We start from the raw sequence: 14,236 nt of genomic DNA on the forward strand, positions 1-14,236 counted from the left end.
TGATCAGCTGAGAATTCTGATTCGTCTGACACCTCATTTGTCTGATTTGGTAGGACAAGCTTTGACTGTAAGGAAAAAGTATGATTTGCAAATTATGCAAATTAGCAAAAAATCTAAGTAGGCGGAGCTTCATGGTCCCATTGACTTTTTGGTAGGGCATGGCTGTCTGCATCAGTAGAAAAAAGAATTTCGAACGTAGGACAAACAGGACAGGAGATATCATCCAAAACGCGTTGGGGGGCGCTACGGCGCCCCCCTTTGGCTGAGTCGGACGGGTCGGACACGCTGAGTAGTGGGTAGGAATTGCAATCATCCTACCAAATTTGGTCGGCCTAGGACTTACGGTTTAGGCTGGGCATTCAGTTTTACGGCAGAAAAATAATAATAATAATAACTAGAAACTGCAGGCAGTTACTGAAGGGTCCAAAGGGTATGACAAGTAGGACAGGTAGGACAGGTAGGACAACAGATGGTTTGAGTAGAAGGTAGAAATCAGGATGGAGATTGTTGAGTGTCCGTCTAACAGGTCAGGAAATGTAGGACAGAATGTAGGACCCTGTGGTGTAGTGCCTGAACCTGACTGAATGTAATGTTTTGGTGAGATAGTCTGAGTAGTAGGTAGAAATCAGGATATAGACTAGTTAGTATCGGTCTAACAGGTCAGCAAATGCAGGACAGAATGTAGAACCCTGTGGTGGAGTGCCTTAGCCTGACTTAATACATGTTTTGGGTCAGATGGCCTGACTAGTTGGTAGATTTAGGGACCTTCATACCTGGTCTGGTAAGTGTAGATATTACATAGTTGCTTTTTTATACTGCCTGTGTAAACATAGGCTGTGTTGCATATTCTTAACAAAGTGCTGAGTTGCGGGAGTGTGACATGTAACAGCAGTAATATCATGCTGTATGCTATTCTAGGATGTATATTTAGACAGGAGAAAGGCTAAAAGTATTGAAGGCATTATTGAAATGGAGCGCTGACTCCACCTGCTGGCCAATTTATTATAAAATTGTAATTGCTGTAGTGTACACAGCCTGAAGAAAGATTAAAGTTTGAAAGATTTGTAAAAGTCAAATGGCAGGAGAATATAAGCAGATTAAAAATATGGACTTAGATGAAGGTTAAGGTGATTAATATTTTAATTTTTAAATAAACAATAAGCAGATTTCAGCTGCATTAACCAAGGTTGGTCTTAGACATATTATGACAGTGGCTGTAGTGCCCCCGTTTGACTGATTGCCACCAAACTTGGAAGGTCTTTTGCAGCTTGGCTGAGGCAGTCTAGTAACACAGCCGTGCATCAAATTTTGTGAGGATTGGATGAAGCATGCCAGAGATATAGCTATTTGAATGAAATAGGCATGGAAACAGTGTGGCCAGCAGGTGGAGTCAGCGCTCCATTTTAGAAATTGTATTCAATACTTTCAGGCCTTCTTATGTGTAAATTAAGTCTGATAATGTTCTATGAGGCAAATTGGTGAAAAATGAAAGTGAATAAAAAATATGGACTCAGGTGAAGGGAAAGGTAACAATTCTTTCAAGGTTTTATGAGAAATAAGGACATTTCAGCTGAATTTGCTAAGGTGGGTCTTAGACATATATGGACAGTGGCTGTAGCGCCCCTGTTTGACCGATTGGCACCAATATTGGAGGGTCTGTCTGAGGTCCCTTACTACATTAGGCCGTCAAATTTGATGAGGATTGGCTGAAGCACGGCTGAGATTCAGATGGTTGATTGAAATGAGCATGGATATGGTGCAGGTTTGTTGTAGCTGGTGGCCATAGCATACAGGTCAAGATATTTTTATGAATTATCCATAAGGGCAATGTCCTGATTGATGTACTACCAGAATGACCTACTTGGGCTGGATATTGTAGAAGTTACAGTAATATGTTATTTATTAAGTTATTAAACATCACAAGGGAATGAAAATGACTATCATTGGGCATTGCATATGTCTTGATTTGGCATGACTCACAGAACTGGCAGTACAAAATATTTTAACCAGTAATATGTCACTAGAACAGAAATGAGATAAATGTAAGTTGAACTGATTTTCAAGGTTTATACAGACATGTTATATTGTTGTAGCGCCCCCGTTTGACCGATCGGCACCAAATTTGGAGGGCCCTTCCGGACTACTATTCTACAGGATATATTAAAGTTTGGTGATGATTGGCTGAGGCAGGCCTGAGATATAGCTGTCTGATTGAATTGGGCATGGCACCTGTATGGTTTGTGTGTGGCTGGTGACTATACCTCATGGAAAGTTTATGATTTTTTTATGAATTATTTATTATGACTGTCTCCTGATTTAAATGATACCAGATTTGTGTAGGTTTGGTGAAAATCCTAGGAGGTTAACGAAATGTCTTGTTTTCAGACCAATATGAATTATGCAAAAACGCAAAGATGCAGAAGCAAGTTCTACATGTTGTTTGATTTGGCATGTCGTACTTAATTGACCGGGCAACAATTAGACTGCCATAACAGGATGGAGATTTAGCGTAGCTCTAATGTGACAGGAGATGTAGGGCAAACCGTAGAGGAGGATACTAAAAAGTCAGACAGAACTACAGGTCAGCAGATGTCAGACAGAACAGAACTTGTTTAGGTCAGATGGTTTGAGTAGAAGGTAGAAATCATGATGTAGATTGTTGAGTGTCGGTCTAACAGGTCAGGAAATGTAGGACAGAATGTAGAACCCTGTGGTGTAGTGCCTGAACCTGACTGAATGCATTGTTTTGGTCAGATGGTCTCAGTAGTAGGTAGAAATCAGGATATAGATTAGTTAGTATCGGTCTAACAGGTCAGCAAATGTAGGACAGAATGTAGAACCCTGTGGTGGAGTGCCTTAGCCTGACTGAATGCATGGTTTGGGTCAGATGGCCTGACTAGTTGGTAGATTTAGGGACCTTCATACCTGGTCTGGTAAGTCTAGATATTACAGAGTTTTCTTTTTTATACTGCCTGTGTAAACATAGGCTGTGTTGCATATTCTTAACAAAGTGCTGAGTTGCGTATTGTGACATGTAACAGCAGTAATATCATGCTGTATCATATTCTAGGTTATACATTTAGACAGGAGAAAGGCTAAAAGTATTGAAGGCATTATTGAAATGGAGCGCTGACTCCACCTGCTGGCCAATTTATTATAAAATTGTAATTGCTGCAGTGTACACAGCCTGAAGAAAGATTGAAGTTTGAAAGATTTGTAAAAGTCAAATGGCAGGAAAATATAAGCAGATTAAAAATATGGACTTAGATGAAGGGAAAGGTGATTAATTTTTTAATTTTTAAATAAACGATAAGCAGATTTCAGCTGCATTAACCAAGGTTGGTCTTAGACATATTAGGACAGTGGCTGTAGTGCCCCCGTTTGACCGATTGCCACCAAACTTGGAAGGTCTTTCTGAAGTCTAGTAACACAGATGTGCGTCAAATTTTGTGAGGATTGGATGAAGCATGCCAGAGATATAGCTATTTTAATGAAATGGGCATGGAAACAGTGTGGCCAGCAGGTGGAGTCAGCGCTCCATTTTAGAAATTGTATTCAATACTTTCAGGCCTTCTTATGTGTAAATTAAGTCTGATAATGTTCTATGAGGCAAATCGGTGAAAAATGAAAGTGAATAAGAAATATGGACTCAGGTGAAGGGAAAGGTAACAATTCTTTCAAGGTTTTATGAGAAATAAGGACATTTCAGCTGAATTTGCTAAGGTGGGTCTTAGAAATATATGGACAGTGGCTGTAGCGCCCCCATTTGACCGATTGGAACCAAAATTGGAGGGTCTGTCTGAGGTCCCTTACTACATTAGGCCGTCAAATTTGATGAGGATTGGCTGAAGCACAGCTGAGCTTTAGATGGTTGATTGAAATGAGCATGGATATGGTGCAGGTTTGTTGTAGCTGGTGGCCATAGCGTACAGGTTAAGATATTTTTATGAATTATCCATAATGGCAATGTCCTGATTGATGTACTACCAGAATGACCTACTTGGGCTGAACATTGTAGAAGTTACAGTAATATGTTATTTATTAAGTTTTTAAACATCACAAGGGAATGAAAATGACTATCATTGGGCATTGCATATGTCTTGATTTGGCATGACTCACAGAACTGGCAGTACAAAATATTTTAACCAGTAACATGTCACTAGAACAGAAATGAGATAAATGTAAGTTGAACTGATTTTCAAGGTTTATACAGACATGTTATGTTGTTGTAGCGCCCCCGTTTGACCGATCGGCACCAAATTTGGAGGGCCCTTCCGGACTACTATTCTACAGGATATATTAAAGTTTGGTGATGATTGGCTGAGGCAGGCCTGAGATATAGCTGTCTGATTGAATTGGGCATGGCACCTGTATGGTTTGTGTGTGGCTGGTGACTATACCTCATGGAAAGTTTATGATTTTTTTTATGAATTATTTATTATGACTGTCTCCTGATTTAAATGATACCAGATTTGTGTAGGTTTGGTGAAAATCCTAGGAGGTTAACGAAATGTCTTGTTTTCAGACCAATATGAATTATGCAAAAACGCAAAGATGCAGAAGCAAGTTCTACATGTTGTTTGATTTGGCATGTCGTACTGAATTGACCTGGCAAGAAATGTCGATTGTAGGCTTCACCGTTCTCGAGAAATAGGCAGAAATGCAAAAGTTGTCACTGTTGCGCCCCCATCTGGCCGAGTGAGGTGTCCTTTACAGTTTAGGCAGAGGGTCAGAGCACAAATGTATCACCCAAATTTGATTTAGATTGGTCATTGAGAAGCCTGTGAAATGCCTGCTTGATTTTGATTGGCTGATGGCGGCCACTCTTTAAGGAATAATTACTGCCATTGTAGGTGACTGACCACAGGCTGCTTCCTAGTACATATCTACCAAATTTCAGTTAGATTGGCAAAGGCAGTCAGGAGATATTGCCAGTTTTTAGTTGTAGCGCCCCCTATTGACGAAATGCGGCCCGCCTCGGACCGTGTCCCCAGAATGGTGTAGGGAGGTAGCATTTCAAATTTGGTCAAGGTAGGCCAAGGCACGGCCAAGTTATAGCCGTCAGACCAAAACGGGCCAAATTTGGACATTGTTTGGGCGTGGCTAATGGCCGTAGGATATAAAAATGTCTGAATTTTGTGGATAATTCTTGATCAGCAGAGAATTCTGATTCGTCTGACACCTCATTTGTCTGATTTGGTAGGACAAGCCAGGACTTTAAGGAAAAAGTAGGATTGGCAAATTATGCAAATTAGCAAAAAATCTAAGTAGGCGGAGCTTCATAGTCCAAATGGCAAGTTGGTAGGGCTTTGCTGTCTGTATATGTAGAACAAAGAATTTCGATTGTAGGTCTAACAGGACAGGAGATATCGACCGAAACGTGTTGGGGGGCGCTAAGGCGCCCCCATCTGGCTGGCAGGACTGGGTAGGACAACCTGAGTAGTGGGTAGGAATTGACATCATCTGACCAAGTTTGGTTGGTCTAGCTCTTACAGTTTAGGCTGTACATTCAGTTTTAGGGCAGAAAAATAATAATAATAATAATAACAAGCAGTGACAATCGGGTCCAAAGCAAATGGGCAGAAGCAATGAATAGTAATGAAGTGAATGGCATAAAATTAGAAGTTCACTAATTATTGTAAATGAAGTACAGACTGTAATTGATTAGCAATGCATTTAAATTGGCAGAAAATAGGAAATGCTTCTATGAGATGATACCTAACATTTAAACATTACCATGGAAATGTTTATCAAGGTACGATGAAGGGAAAATGGTAGATGAGAAACCGAAGGGAAATGTGGTGACTAGCTGTTTGAGAAATATTGCAATTGCTGCAGTGTACACAGGATGAAGTAATATTGAAGTTTGATAGATTTCTAAAAGTGAAATGGCAGTAATATATAAGCAGATAAATAATATGGACTTAGATGAAGGGAAAGGTGATTCATATTTAAATGTTTAAATAAACAATAAGGAGATGTCAGCTGCATTAACCAAGGTTGTTAGACATATTACGACAGTGGCTAAATTGTAAATGAAGTATAGACTGTAACTGATGGCCAATGCATAGAAATCGTCAGAAATAAGGAACATGGTAGATGAGAAAGAACGGACATGTGGTGACCAGCTTTTGGGAAAAATTGAAATTGCTGTAGTGTACATCACTGAAGTTTGATAGATTTCTAAAAGTCAAATGGCAGGAAAATGAAAGTAATTTTATAATATTGACTGAGATGAAGGGAAAGTTGATTAATATTTAAATATTTGATGACAGATAAATAATTTTCAGCTGCATTAACTAAGGTTGATCTTAGACATATTATGACAGTAGCTAAATTGTAAATGAAGTACAGACTGTAACTGATGGCCAATTAATTTAAATAGTCAGAGAATAGGAAATGATACTATGAGATGATGATACGTAACATTTTAACATTACCGTAGAAATGTTCATCAAGGTACGATAAAGGGAAAATGGTAGATGAGAAACAGAAGGGAAATGTGGTGACTAGCTGTTCAAAGAAATGGCAATTGCTGCAGTGTACATCACTGAAGTTTGATAGATTTCTAAAAGGTAAATGCCAGGAATATATAAGCAAATTAAAAACATAGACTTAGATGAAGGGAAAGTTGATTAATATTTTAATGTTTAAATAAACAATAAGGAGATGTCAGCTGCATTAACACAGTTTTAGACATATTTCGACAGTGGCAGTAGCGCCCCCGTTTAACCGAATGTCAGCAAAGTTTGATGGTCTATTCGTAGTCCAGTGCTATAGAAGTCAGTCAAATTTTATGAGAATTAGATGAAGTATGAATGAGATTTAGCAGACTAAACAAATTCGGAATGGAAATAGTGTTGCTAGCAGGTGCAGTTAGCACATTTGATAAATGGTAGCATGCAGTCCCTGGTGTGGCAGCTTGACTACTGCCATTAGCAGAAGCAGCCTTAGTACAACAATATATGATATAATAAAGAACCTTTTGGTGAAGTGCCTCAGCCCAAAAGAATGTGTGGTTTGTGTCAGATGATCTAAGTAGACAGTAAAAATAGGCACCTGCATACCTAATATTTTAAGTCTAGATCATACAAGTTAAGCTTACTTTATAGTACCTCAGTGAACAAATGCTGTCTTGTATATTTAAAAAACAACAGTGGCTTACTACATTTGTAAAGTATTCTTCTAGACATGAGAAGCCCTGAAATAATTTAATGGCATTAATGAAATAGAGGACGAACTCCACCTGCTGGCGAATCTATAAAAAAAAATCTAAAAATGTGCAATATAAATAGAGCACCATCTCCACCTACTGGCCAATTTAATACAAAAAAGCGAAAAGTCTGCAATATATAATGCCTGGCTTATAAATAAAATCTGATAATTTTCTATAAGTCAAATAGCAGAAAAATGAAAGGAGCTTAAAAATATGGACTGAGGTGAAGGGAAAGTTAATTACTTGAAACTATTATGAAGGATATTTCAGCTGAATTACCCAAGGTAGGTATTAGACATACTAGGACAGTGGCTGTACTGCTCCAGATTGACTGATCGCCACCAAACTTGGAAGATCTGTCTGTAGTCCAGACTTACAGAAGTGAATCAAATTTTGGAAGGATCGGATGAAGCATGCCTGAGATTTAGCTGTTTGAATGAAATGGGAATGGAAATGTTGTGGCCAGCAGGTGGAGTCAGCGCTCCATTTTAGAAAAGATATTAAATGCTTTCTGACCTTCTCATTTGTAAATGAAGTCTGATAATGTTGTATAAGGCAAATTGGTGAAAAATTAAAGGAAATTAAAAATATGGACTCAGCTGAAGGGAAAGGTAACAACTATTTGAAGATTTCATGAGGAATAAGGACATTTCAGCTGAATCTGCTAAGGTGGGTCTTACACATATATGGACAGTGGCTGTCACGCCCCCATTTGACCGATCGGCACCAAATTTGCAGGGTCTGTCTGAGGTGCAGTGCTACATTAGTGGGTCAAATTTGGTGATGATCAGATGAAGTATGCCTCTGATTTAGCTGTTTCATTGAAATGATCATGGAAATGCTGTAGGTTCAGTGTGGCTGGTGGCTATACTGTACAGGCAAGTGAAGTTATCTTTATAAATTATACATATGGGCAGTGTCCTGATTTTTCTACTACCAGATTGACCTACTTAGGCTGGACATTGCAGTAGTTACAGTAATATGTTATTAATTAAGTTTTTAAATATGACAAGGGAATGCAAATGACTATCATGGGACATTGCATATTTCTTGATTTGACATGACTCACAGAACTTGCAGGGCAAAAGATTTTAACCAGTAATATGTCACTGGATCAAAAATGAGATAAATGTAAGTTGAGCTGATTTTGCAGTTTATACAGTGATGTTATATTGCTGTAGCGCCCCCGTTTGACTGATCGGCACCAAATTTGGAGGGCCCTTCTCCAGTAATATCCTACATTATATATTTAAGTTTGATGATGATTGGTTGAGGCAGGCCTGAGATATAGCTGTCTGATTGAAATGGGTGTGGCACCACTATGGTTTGGGTGTGGCTGGTGGCCATACCTCATGGAAAGTTTATGATTTTTTTAATAATTTCATATAGGGACTGTCTCCTGATTTAAATGATACCAGATTTGTGTAGGTTTGGTGAAAATCCTAGGAGGATAAGAAAAAGTACTGTTTTAAGACTTTTACAAAATAGGCAAAAATGGCAAGAGATATGATGAAGTTCTTTATAACATTAAATTTGTCATGAGCTAGTGGATAGCTTAAGCAACAATTGTCAATTTTATAATTAACAGTCCAGGAGAAATAGGCAGAAATGTGCTGTAGCGCCCCCATATGGCAGACTGACATGTCCTTTACAGGGTGGGCTCAGGGTCAGAATACAAATGTATAAGCCAAATTTGGTTTGGATTGCTCATTGTTTAGCTGGTCAAATGGCTGCTTGATTTTGATTGGCTAATGGTGGCCAGGATTTTACAACTAATGACTGCCATTTTACTTCTCTGACCTCAGGCTTGTACATAGTACATATCTGCCAAATTTCAATTAGATTGGTTAAGGCAGTCAGGAGATATTGGCAGTTATTAGTTGTAGCGCCCCCTATTGACGAAATGTGGGCCGCATTGTATGTTGACCTCATAATAGAGCAGGGAGGTTGGATTGTAAGTTTGGTTCAGGTAGGCTAAGGTATGGAGAAGTTATAGCATTCAGACTGAAATAGGCCAAATTTAGGTGGGATTTGGGCATGGCTAGTGGCCATAAAATAGACAAATGTCAGACTTTCTTGAATCTATTTTGATCAGCTAAGTGGACTGATCGGTTTGACACCTCATTTGTCTGATTTGGTCCAATATTGTAGGACTTGAAGGCAGAAGTCAGTTTCACAAATTATGCAAATTAGCAAAAAATCTAAGTAGGCGGAGCTTCATAGTCCAAATAGCCAGTTGGTAGAGCAAAGCTGTCTGTATCAGCAGAAAAAATAATTTCAATTATAGGACTAATAGGACAGGAGCTATGGACTGAAACGCGTTGGGGGGCGCTAGAGCGCCCCCATCTGGCTGACAGGCCTGGGTCAGAGAATCTGAGTAGCGGGTAGGAATTGACATCATATTACCAAGTTTGGTTGGTCTAGCACTTACGGTTTAGGCTGTGCATTCAGTTTTAGGGCGCGAAAAATAATAATAATAATAATAATAAAAGAGAAAAATCCTAAGAAAAACAATAATGGTCCATAAGGACTTCGTCCTTTGGACCCTTAATAATAATAATCCTAAGAAAAACAATAATGGTCCATAAGGACTTCGTCCTTTGGACCCTTAATAAAAGAGAAAAATCCTAAGAAAAACAATAATGGTCCATAAGGACTTCGTCCTTTGGACCCTTAATAATGGGTGTTTTTCCATGGAGAGAAATAACTCCCAGTCAGCAATAAGTGTTTTATAAACCACTCCTTTTCTCCAGGCTTTTGTTCAACAACCTGGTCTTCAGGCAGAAAAAGCAAAAACAGTCAGGTTTGGCTCCTAACTGGAAGCTGAATAAAACCTGCTGCTTCCAACAGTTACATTTGTGGAAAACCATTAAACAAAGTCTTTCATCTGGCATTCAACCTAAATAAAGCCCTAGAAGAGGAAGGCTGTACTGGAATATACAGGATTAACGAATTTCCATGGCGTGGTAGCATGGAGAAATGATTTATTCATACACGCACTCGGCGCTAACCACGTAACAACCTGCCGATGTTTCTTGCCTGCCGCATGCACCATAATCAGGCTACGATGTTTATAGTAATGTATTAGTTATTTGCACTGTGGGATACTCCAAAAACAACATACAGTGCTGCAGCTGCCACGGCCATGTCATCCTCTCGAGCAAATCATAATAAAGTCCTTTTCTTGTTTGGCAAGATGTCCAGCAGAAACTGCCAAGGTGAACTACAGTCGCCCTCATGTGGATTCCTGCAGTATTGCAGTGATGATCATCGCAGACAATGTTCCTTATTTTTAAAGCCTTGTCACAACATAAAGGATCATGCTGTTAACTAAATCCAGAAACTGCTTTTAATGGGAAGGTGGGGTGCCCTTTTGAAATGATTGTGGTGGGAACTGCACCATGCCATCCTACTATCCCCTACCCAAAACAAAGGTGCCCATGGGCAAATCCGTGTATTCGACGGTGGACAATGTGCGTTGTGAGAGTGATTTATTTCATAGATCAAAAAGACTAAGGATTAATCTGCATTGAGCGTAGTCAGCTATGTATTCTCACCTGATTGGCTGATGCCAAATTACTAGCCTTTGTGTTTCTGTATACGTCTGAGGATCCCCTATACCCCCAGTACTCTGCCTCATGCACTGCACCTCTTAACCCTGATTTTCATTCATTACTGAAAACCGGTATCCAAAAAAAATAAAAGATGACAAACACCCTCAAACGTTTCTGGCGTGCCAGAGCTGAAAGGCAGATTGAATTGGTGGCCCTTTGAGTCATTTCTCAAAAAATAAAAAGAAGCAAAGGAGCGAATTCACAGCATTGAGCAACCAAGTGAAATATGTTCTGCCAGCTACAAGTCAGGTCCAACAGGAGACATGATTTCCAGACTTTTGGACTCGGAGCAGGATGGATGGGCAGGCGGATTTTTCCACTACAAGGATTAAGCTCAGCCAGCAAAACACAGAGGCCCCGGCGATGGAAACGTTGCATGCACGTTTCCATAGGGAGAGTCAAAGACCGCGCCGCACGAAAGCCCCGCCACGTCAGCCACAGATGCTTCGACTTGTTGCCGCACCCACACCGAGGGACCTGCAGGAGGGTCCGGTTCCTATCATCTGCTGCTTGGCCTATTCCCGTAAAGACACTGGTCACTGTGCCAAGACTGAGCATTTTTTTCCATCCCTGTGAAGCATCGACACCCGGGAGGCAGAAACTTCACACTCAGGCTAATCTTGCCAACTGCACGCACACGAAACTGTGTACACAGCAAAACTTGATTTCCTAAAAAACGAAAAATGACAATTTTAAAACTGATGAGATTATGTTCAAGCTGCACTGCATCAAACAGACCATGTGTAAGAAATAACCAGATTTGGTACCTCACCCCCAGGTAACTGCAAGGCATGCTGGGATACACTGAAGGGGGACTGACTGGTGAGGATGCAGGGCAGCAAAGTTTAAAAAAAATCACGAACGAGGAGGTGCACAGAGGGCTGTGACGCCTTTATATGGCGTCATCAGAAGGTATGAAAACGGCTCGTGACACATACAGTACGTGTTGCCATGAACCACATCTGGATGGGGGAGTGACCATAGAAACCATCACTGAAACGGACGTATATTAACGTGCCTATAATTATGGATTTTATTTACAAAGTTTAATCCATTTGCATAGAATTAATTTGCATTAGAGTTAGTCTGCAATAAACACGGGTAAAAACCTTAGCTCTTTAAATAAATACCTCACAATTTCTTATATTCTGTATACATTTCTTCTACAGTATGCGAGTATAGTACTTTTCATGGTCTGTTTCCCCATTATCGTCCTACAAAGTGTTGAAATTAATGGTCAAACGCACAGATTTTATTACTTATACACTAATAAAAACCGATTAGATTTACGGGCATACACTTTACATTCATTAAAAAACATAAGGTTACAAAAGATGTAAGAAACACTGTAGATTTTAGAGAAGCTGGTCTCAGCGTTGCCCTCTCATCCTAACCCTGTTTACTAGCCAAACAGAGGAGTATTTGGGTGATAACGTCAAAGTAACGTTACATGACACAAACAAATAAAAATACCAATAAATCCTAAATGAAATACGTCATTTGAGTCATTAATTTCATGGTTATAATGCGACGACAGCGCTCATGCAAAATACAGGTTCACAAAACACAATACCAATAAAGCCAATAACTTGAATAAATAAATAAATACACCTTTTTAGTATTTCGTTGGATTATAATGCTACTACACCGCTCACGGAAAACACAGATCTAGAGTTCATTCATCCAATAATTTTTAATAACCATACCTGATTTTTAAATCCATATCGCTGCTTTACTCAGTGTCTCGGACCTGGTCTGATTCCCTCAGTAGCTTGTAAATGAAAGCGACGGTATAATCCCTTCAGTTTCCTCCATTTTCCTCACACACTCATCGCATATTAACTTTGCCACCCAAACCAGCGAACTGCCCACAGCGACCGCGGTAGCGGAAGCCTGAATGTCGAACGCGAGGCTTAAGTTAACCAAAAACTCGAAACCGACGAGACACCGATTTGAAGACATGACAGGTTAAAAGGTCAAAGATCATGACCCCTACCCCTAAATATAACACACGCGTGTGTGTTAGTTTTAAAGATGCTCAAAATAACACCACGTGATCTTCAAAATACTTGCCTTGTGACTATAATATATACAGATTACTTACTATTGCCCCCGTGGACATGTTTGAGGAAAATTATATAATCATTTCAGTTTTAAAAGCGTGTGTGTGTGTGTGTGTGTGTGTGTGTGTGTGTGTGTGTGTGTGTGTATATATATATATATATATATATATATATATATATATATATATATATATATATATATATATATATGTGTATATGTGTATATATATATATATATATGTATATATATATATATATATATAAATGTAGCTAAGCATATGGTTAAAACACTTTGCATGCTGTCTACCTTACAAACTGTGTGTGTCTCAGCCTGTGATGAAACGAGCAAGTGTTGTGGCGCGAGCCATAGCGACGGCCTAAGGAAGAAACATGCCGGGGATGCGAAGAATGCTCTTATTAATATTTAAGAGGACAGTTAGCCGATTACCCCTCTATTTCCCCGCCGCCTCACTGACTGGCTAAGCCCTTCACACCTTTCATACCTCGCTCACGGCCGGGCACTTATCAGCTGGGCGGTCACCGCATGGGATGATGGGAAGGGGAGCAAATCCCCTGGCGCCATGAGAGTTGTCAGGGCCGCGGTTTTCCCGCCAAATGTGGTCTGTTTTGATAGTACAATTGCCAGTAAATATTAGGAGGTCACGGGTTGCGGATTTTTGGGCTGCTTTCATAAAGTACCGCGGCAGCGGACTGTAAGGAGAAAAAGATATTGATTATTATGAATGGTGGCTCCTCATGCTGAGTAATACTGAACCACTAGCCACCGAATCTCAGAGACAGACGCACTTGGGATGCGGGGCTGCCGATTATCACGCATCTGGCGTGACACTCACGCTTGTGTAGAATTTCTGACTAAAGTTGGCAACTGTAGGGAAAACCAGACCTTCACAAACACAGGATCAAATGTTAAGCGCTTGGTCAAAGTTACCCTGCAAGTAATAACTGATATCGAACGAAGTTGGCAACCCTGGGAAAGGAGATTCCGTTCGTCATTGTATTTAGCTGTGGTTTTAAAATGTCGATTTTTAAAATGTGTTCGGCATGCAAAATACTGATTCATTTCTTTGAGATGCAGTATACTGGGATTTCAGATATTGGGCTAGTTTCTGCTTCTGATGGGCGGATTTTAAGCAGAGCTTGGGCTGGAGAATTTTGCTGGACCTGGCAATACTGTACGAGCCCGTAATGTTCAAGAAACCTAAATTAATGGAGACTTAAATTCGGCGCCTGTTAAATGGACTGGTGTTAAGTCTGTTTTCCGCTCGAAGGTGCTTCTTCCTTCAAAGAAGTCGGACTTTACACGTGTCCACGCGCTTTCAACA

The sequence above is a fragment of the Paramormyrops kingsleyae genome, chromosome 1 (genome assembly GCF_048594095.1).
Source record: "Paramormyrops kingsleyae isolate MSU_618 chromosome 1, PKINGS_0.4, whole genome shotgun sequence".
Lineage (NCBI taxonomy): Eukaryota > Metazoa > Chordata > Actinopteri > Osteoglossiformes > Mormyridae > Paramormyrops > Paramormyrops kingsleyae.